An 8,674-nucleotide genomic window follows, 5' to 3' on the forward strand; every position below is an offset into this window, starting at 1 on the left:
GCAAATGGCCCTGTTTTAAGAATCACTTCCCGTTGTACACACTGCAATGGGAGTTTGGAAGCCGTATTTGTGTTTGACCTCCTTAAGCAACAATCCTTTTTGGCATGCATCTCTTGGCATTGAAGCCATGGGGCTTTTTGGCTGCTGCTTTGCACATGAACAAAGCTACATGGTTGACAATTCTGTGCCTTAGATCAATTGTTTTTCTGTGGTGGCAAGCACTATATCCTTTTTTGATTTATAACAATCCTTTTTTTGATTTCTTCCTTTTCCATGCAGTGGGTTTCCTTGCTATACATTTGTTTTGGTTTTGGACATGCAGTGAGAGCTGTTTCTTGGGTAGACAAGGTGGGAGAAAGAGAGACCAGCTATATGTGATGGACAAGATAGGTGTGGGAGACGAAGAAGGTTCAGAATTCTCCAGTCTGTAGCAAAACTGCTGCAGTGGAAAGTCTGGTGATGCTATTTCACATATTAATGTTGGGACAAGATTCAGCAACATCCAACTGCAACCTGCCCCACGTGGCAGCCATTTTGTGGTGGCACCCACAACGCTTTCTGACAATTCCAAATATGCTCACTGGCCTAAAAGTATTGGACCCTTGCTAAAATCCAGAACAAGGATAAGACCTTATCATTTGCCTGAAGGCTGCAGTCCTGTGCACATTTATTTGGGAGTCAGTCCCATTCAACACAGTGGAACTTGTTCCCAAGTAAATGTATATGGGAATGGGCTACCGTTAAATAAAGTGGAAGTAACTGCTGAATAAATATACACAGGATCAGGTTGTAAGAAGTATCCAGCATAACATGCTAAAAATAAGGGTATTGCAGTTATTGGACGAAATCGTAGGAAGCCTACAATAAACCATTTATCACTTAATGTGTTCTTTCCAGTGACCGAATACTGCTGGCTAGGAGACACTAATGTATTGTCACCTTTCCTGCCTTGTCTGCCACTTTAGGTACAGCAAGACCAGCTAATGGCTTGGAGGACTGGCCAAATCAGTACCATCCCATGAGAGGGCCATCTACATGTTGCTATAGCAGTGGCCATTTTCTGGGTGGGGGGGGTGGGGTGGGGTGGGGTTGGGCACCTGAGAGATCTCCTGGCAGCCAACCTGAGTGAAGGTGACTGCCTCGTTTTATCATGCAGAGTTAGGCACAGCCACATCCTCCAGCTGGCCACTAGGAATGGAAGGACCATTGTAACTGCCAGGTCTTTAGGGAGGCTAAGGACAGGTTTGTCTTTCTAACTCTGTTACTAATCATTGCTGGTGAAGAACTACAACTGCAGCCCAACTCAGCAGCCCAGAGGTCCCCTTTTTCCAGCACAAGTAGGACTCCACTGAGTGCAAGTCTGGATCCAGCCTATTGATCTTTATTCCTTTATCATATATCTTCTCTACCTCTTATCAGTTTGCAGAGAGACTGTGCCCTTGCAAAGCAAGCAAGAGAGAGCATCACCTAGTGACACATATCTGTAACTGATAATTATTTCTCTTCAGCAATTTGAATTATAATACGAATTCGTTCAGAGTTCCTTATTTTGTTCGAAGTATGGTCTTGGATATGCATGCTTGCAAAATTCAGAATTTTTCCAGAAGAAAGGATATGGTGATCAAGAACTGCAACTGCACTTTTTGTTAAGAGTTGCTCCGACCAATATGGGGACAGCACAAATATGAAGTTGCATTTTTTGCCTTGTACTCAGATATAGGAAATGTTCTGTCAGAAATTAATTGTCCAAACGTTGATTTGTAAGCTTTTATCCCTCATCTGCCCAAGACTGCTTAATGTACTGTAGGGAGGATGCCAGTTAAACTTTTACTACTGCACCACCTACATTTTATTAAGTATTTATACTCACACCCTTCGAAGAACTTTTCCAGGGTGGTTTACAGAATAAAAAGTATCACGATACAGTCAAAACAATAACATCTAAAAGTGGCAGATAAAGACTAGCATAGAACCAATCATTAGTGTTTTAAATTTCACCTTTAACTGACCTATGAAAATAATTTTACATATTTATAACATATTTCTTGGCCACTTTTCAATGCAGGAGCCCTCTCAAGGCAGCATACAATGATAAAATACATAATAAAAACAGGTACAGTAGTAAAAACTCAGTAAAAACAGCAGCTAACATTCTAAAAAAGAGCAAACACCAGCATAAAATAAATCTGACAACAGACAGCTGGCGCTACAACCCGGTCAAATAAAACATAAGCAGGACAAGGCCGGAGTGAAATAGTAAGGTTTCAAAGCACGGTGGTGGCTTTTCAGCACTGAAAAAAATGTCAAAGGAGTGCCAAGCAAACCTCATTGCAGAAAAGAGCATTCCATAAATGGGGCACCGCCATTACAGATTTATTAAACTACGCTAGGGTGACCATATGAAAAGGAGGACAGGGCTCTTGTATCTTTAACAGTTGCATAGAAAAGGGAATTTCAGCAGGTGTCCTTTGTATATATGGAGAACCTGATGAAATTCCCTCCTGATCGCCACAGTTAAAGCTGCAGGAGCTATACTAGAATGACCAGATTTAAAAGAGGGCAGGGCACCTCTTTTAAATCTCTCCCCCAAGCCTAATGGCTGCATGTTTACTGCCTGAGACTAAGGACAAGATGGTGTCTCCTCCCATTCCATGTACAAAAGCTGGCTGGATTGGTACTTGAATCTTTCTTCAATACAAGGGATGGGACAACATTTTCCAGTGTGCTTGAAGGCACCAGGCTATCTTAGGGAATACATGGCAAGTCACATGGCACACAGCTCTTTCCTCCAACACCTTCATGCCACCTTCCAGCATCTGCCACCTGAGGCAACTGCCTCACTGCTGAATGGTAGGGCTGGTCTGGTCCTGTTGTGGGGATCATTTTTTGGGAGGGGACAGAGTTAATTTTCCCCCAGGGGTGTAAACCTGCCCCCCAGCACACACATGTGCCCACACTTGTCCTGCTGTGCTACTGTGGAAGACTTATTCCCAAGCTTAACTGTGGGAGAGCAGGACTGAGGAGTGTGACTGCATTTGGCCCACAGACTGCCTGCTCTGCTCCCCTCCCCTGGCTTTGCAGGGAAGCACCAGCCTGGAAATTAACCAGGAGCCAGAGCCTACTGTTTAAACACCAGTGAGAGATCTGCCCACTGCTTAGTCACAGCAGCTTTGTTGGCAGGCTGCTGGGCGTATGAGCCTGGGAGATGCTTCAACCCACTATTATTTAATATTATGCAAGGTTGCTATAAGGCGCTCAATCTGCCCCCATGTGGAAGTGCGAGCATGACGTGCTTCAGTGATATACCCAATAAGCCACACTGGAAGAAGTACCGCCCAATAGAAATCAGGTGATAGGTGTGAAATTATCCAGACCAAGAGTTGCATCCCCCACCCCCAAGGTGTGCAAAACTGCTGTGAAGTATGGTGGCTGTGGGTGAATACTCCAATAAGATGCCATTTGGGTTAGATTTGGCAGGGGAATCCAGCCTGTTCAGACTGGTGTTCATCCTGGCCAGGGTATTTTTCCCTTTTCTTTGGCTGGGCTATCTCTGTGCAGTAGTAATCACAGCTGTCACACCTGCCTAAGCTGTTGAGAGGTACTTGCATCTCAAGCAATGAATCTGGACTTCTGAGCATCTCCAAACTGAGAATCTGTTCTTTTTAAGTTTAAAGGGAGTATAAACCAATCCAGCAGGGGTTAAATGGCAGATGGACCACCTGCCAACAGCATCATTGTCTTCTCTGAATTTAACTTCTGTTTATTTAACCCTCATCCAGCTCATGACTGAGTCCAAGCACTGATTCAGCACTTCCAGTTTCTCTGATGTAAGAGAGATACAGAGCCATGGCGTCATCAGCATACTGATGACACTTCACCCCAGATGGCCTTACTCAGTGGTTTCATATAGATGTTAAACAGCATGCAGGACAAGAGGAATCCCATGGAACTTCATAGCATAAAAATGCCATTGAGCCAAGCTATACACCATCACCCCAGAGCCTATTCTGAAATTGGCTATCCAAGAACCATTTGCATAATTCAAGCCTAGCCAGTCTATCCAGAAGGATAAACTGGTTGCTGCTATTGAAAGCCACCAAGATGTCCAGGAGCATTACCAGTTTTTCACTCCCCTTGTCCTGCCAGCATAAGATAACTAGGCTGACCAAGGCAGTTTCTCTGCCAAACCTTGGCCTCAAGCCTGATTGAAATTGGTCCAGAGAGACAATCAGTCTCATTCGAGAGTGCCTGGAGTTGCATGGCAACCACCCACTTAAGCACCTTGCCCAGAAAGGGAATGTTAACAACAAGCCAGTAGTTACAGTTTTCTGAGTCTAAGGAGGATTTTACAGCCACAGCCTTCAGACTGGGAAAAAGTGTCTTGAAGCCAAATATTGCTTGGACCCTATTTCTGGTGCAGAATATCCATGAAATTATAAAATGGCTGATTCAAAGATTTGAAATGGTGGAAAGAGCACATGCATCTGTAGTAATGTCTATGAGCGTCATCAGACGGGGTGGGGGGAATCACTTTTCTCTACCGTCACTATGGCCTCTTGCTGCTGTCCCACAATAGCGAAGATCTCTTTACATGGGGAGAGAAAGAGGAAGCAGCAATGACCGTGTTGCCCATTCAGTGGGCATTCTTATTCGACTGCTTTTCCTGTACATAGCAGGAAATGGCAGCAGTTTTTGCTTTAAGAAAATAAGTCGGATTTTCGAGGTCTTTTTTTTTTTGTGAGAGAAAAGTGAGTGGGTGCCGGACAGTGTTGTCTAAAGTATGCACAAAAACCTGAGTGGACAGTAACGGGCGTACGAGAAGACGCTCATCGAATGATGCTCTATGAATTAAAAAGCAAATGAGAACTGCAAGTGGAGAGTTATACAAATGGTGGCATGAGCTCCTGAAAGTCTCTTCTGTAATTTCCAGGTTTGCTTCTTCTTTTTTTTAAGTACTTAAAAAGTATCTCCGCATACCAGTCCATGGCTTGACTATCTGGTCAATAGGAAGTGGAACTTTGGACTCTGAACTGAAAGATCACACTATCCGAGGAAGTGCTCTCCTGGGGTGCCTCCAATATTGGCCGGCTGCAGAAGTTGTTGTCTGCCTTCCTGCTGTCCCTGCGTCAGCTCAGCCACCAGCCAATGCAACACATGCACACACTTGCTTTGAAATGTTAACATGGCGTTGAGAAACTAGAATCCTGACGGACATATGCAAGCAGTTTTACTCCAGGGAGTAATATACATTTGACAAACATCCTTTCAATGAGCAGCAATATTGCTGGAAAAAATGACTAAAGAGGTGGTCCATTACACCCAAAGGTGAGAGGAAATCCTGACATGGCTGGAAAAAGACGTCATGGAGCTGGCAGTCCCTGAGAAAAAAAGGGCAGCTTTTGCTGCTGTGATGGTGACTAAACCCACTAGTTTGTTCGGCAAAGTAGATGGCATACTGAAAAGGACAAAACAGGAATTGGGAGAGGGGAAAGGATGATGACTTTAAATTCCTGCTATGTAGTATTTACTTCTTTTTCTACACCTGCTATAAATTTGCAGTTACCAAAACAAAAGTGCTATTTATTTAGGAATATTGCCACCACTGCTAGTAAAAGTCATGCATCCTTTTAGCAGAAGGCCCATTGAAATGCTCAAGCAGCTTAGTGGATAACCATTTATAATGTAACCCTGTGGAAGTGGTTCATATATTATGGATTTATTACTATGCACCTTATTTTAACCACATTGTTACAGCTCCTCTCTTGTTTACAGTACCATGGTAAAAATTTGACTAAATTCTTTAGAACAGAGCAGCCTTCCCCATCCCAGCGCCCTCCAGATGTGTTGGACTACAACCCCAAGCATCCCCAACTAGCATAGTTGGGAATGCTGGGAATTGTAGTCCAACACATCTGGAGGGCGCAGGGTTGGGGAAGGCTGCTGGAGGGAGACACTTGCAGAAATGGATGGAGAGTTGTCTCTATGCGCTTGAGGATGTGGCTGCTCGGATGTCTGAACCAGGCCATATTTCTAAAGGTTGGATGGATGGTCCTGAGTGGCTGACGTCATCTATACAAGCTTTATATATGAGCCATTTAACTAGCAAAATGTAGAAGCAGTCCTACATGGCAAGATTTTTGCGAGGGGCTGCCTGTGTAGTTTGGATAACTTCCAACCCTCCTTCAGTGGCATTGTCAAAGTCACCAGAACTCAGCAGGGACCCACATATTTTAAGTGGCGTGCCATGTTGCACTGCATTTCAAACGACCAGCAGCCCAGTCATTGAACGTATGAACTGAACCAGCCTTATAAAGCCTCCAGCTATGGCTCTGTATTAGCGTTGCCCTTCTGAGCAGCCCAATCAACTGGAGTAACATATACTAATGCCCTTGTTTAAAATAGCTACTATACATGAAGTCATTCCTAATAGCAGTGCTTTTGCTGATCTATCAGAACTATGACCATGTTTATCCCTGAAGGGTTACATTGCTGGGCAACACAGGAACAAAAATATATGGGTTGGATCCAGATTTAGGTGCATACAACTCGGCTGGATTTCCCCATGGCAGTTCTTTCAGTCCCCTGAAAATGCTACACAGAGAGTTGGGGAATCCTCCTGAATGGGGTTAGCTGTGTGTAGGGTGTGTGTGTGTGTGGATTCTCTCCAAATTGGGTGGAACCACCTTCTGTGAGAGGCGCCCTTCCATTCATGGAAGGCAGAGCCTGGATTGAATGCAATATGCATTTTAAAATTCTAATGGCTATATTTGCTTCCAACATATATGCTTTGTATTTCAATTTTAAAAAAAGTATTTCTGCATTTGGGCAGTGTGGAAGTCTGACTCTTCAGTGGCACATTCCACTGCTAGTACCAAAAATGTGGAGAAACCCCAGATAGTTTATCCCACCATTCACTGCTGTTATCTCCATAGATCTGTGCAACTTTATTTAACATAGCTCTTTTACCTAAGCTTGCTGGTCCTTAGGTGTAAGACAAATAGTTCAGAGCTAGAGGTATAGTAAACAAAGATGAAATATATATTAAAATTAAATAAAAAGGAAACCTATTAATTTATGGTTGCTATTGCTTTAAAATGGGTGTAGAATCTCAGGCATGGGGGCCAAACCCAGACCACTCAGGGCCCCAATTTGGCCCACTGGTGCTTCTCCTTTTTGTACTAACCTCCTTTCCCCTAACCCCCAATTGTTTGGTGGTTTCCTGGCTTTTTTGCAGTATATTCCCACTTCTAAAGGCCTCTACTCAAGCTTAGTTCCAGGCAGTCAGAGCTTTGAGGTAAATTATGCTGGTATTTTTGTTTACTGGCCCTGTCCACCACTGGAAAGCAGCCCTCGTGGCCTTCTCCAAAGTGGAATACGGCCCTCAGGGTCAATGAAGTTCTGCACCCCTATGTCAAAACAAGGCCTTTGTGTTGTTACTGTTACCACCAACCAGGCTATAGAAGCTACAGTTCCTAATCCTAACCTAAGCCAATTCCCCTATCAATTTCCACCCCAGTTAAACCATACAGGCCTTGTACTGATACGTATAATATGTAGTCCTCCCTCTGGTAAGGTTTGACTACTGCCTGGTAACTTTGGTGCAGTTCATCAAATTTCCCATGAAGCTTTCAGTTTGGTCCGTAAGCTCCTCTGCCTTTGGGCTTCCACCATCAGCTGTTGCCAGGCCTCAGCTGTCCCTAAAGGCTGCCTCATGGAATCTTCCTCTCTGTACCTGCTGGTCTTCTTCTGATCTTGCTTTACCTGCTTTCAGTTTGGGTCCCTGGTCCACCTGCTGCTGTCTTCTTCAGCCTCTCATGAAGACTCCTCTTCTGATGAACCTCACTAAATACCTCTCTATGGTTCTTTATATTCGCTCTAGTCAGAACCCTCTGGCCAATCAGCTTTGGTGTAGCCAACATTCTATCACACCACTTCTGTTCAAACTCAGGACTGATAGAAGGTTTTGCTATATTCCAATTTGGTATAAATTTGGATTCATCTTTCCCATATATAAGTCAGAACCTAGCTTCACATTACTCACGTAACAGTAACATCACCAGCATACCATGGTTACAATGCATCACTCCTCTGCCAAAAATCTCAAGTGTGGATGTCAGCAATACATTTCACAAAAGAGTGGAGAGAAGTGTCATCTGTTAGGTATGCTTCAATGTGGGTTCCTGCAATGAGCAGGGGGTTGGACTCGATGGCCTTATAGGCCCCTTCCAACTCTACTATTATATGATTCTGAGAGAAGTGTTTGCTATGGGTAGTGTGCCCAGCCTGTGGAATCACACATGAGGACTTATGCCATATTTCATTGTTGAGACAGTTGTAATTTGAACATTTCAAAAAATGATGGCCTCAGTCAATTCTCTTGCTTCAGGCCTCTGCCCTTTCTAAGGAGAATGTAATGCTTAAGTCCTTTTCCTTTAGAGAGCTACTATTCAACAGCCAATCTGCCACTCTTACAGTGGTGTGCTTATGCTACGGCGTCACTATTTTAGTATGTGCTTACTCTGGTCAGTTTGAATAGCCCTTACTAAATGCTGCATGCAGCTACATGACAGATACAGATGAGTATGGGATAGACAAAGTTGCTAGTTCTATTTAATTACTATTTTAAAGAAGCAAAAACAAAACATAATTATTGAGACTCAAGTACAAAGATCTG

The sequence above is a fragment of the Elgaria multicarinata genome, chromosome 6 (genome assembly GCF_023053635.1).
Source record: "Elgaria multicarinata webbii isolate HBS135686 ecotype San Diego chromosome 6, rElgMul1.1.pri, whole genome shotgun sequence".
NCBI lineage: Eukaryota > Metazoa > Chordata > Lepidosauria > Squamata > Anguidae > Elgaria > Elgaria multicarinata.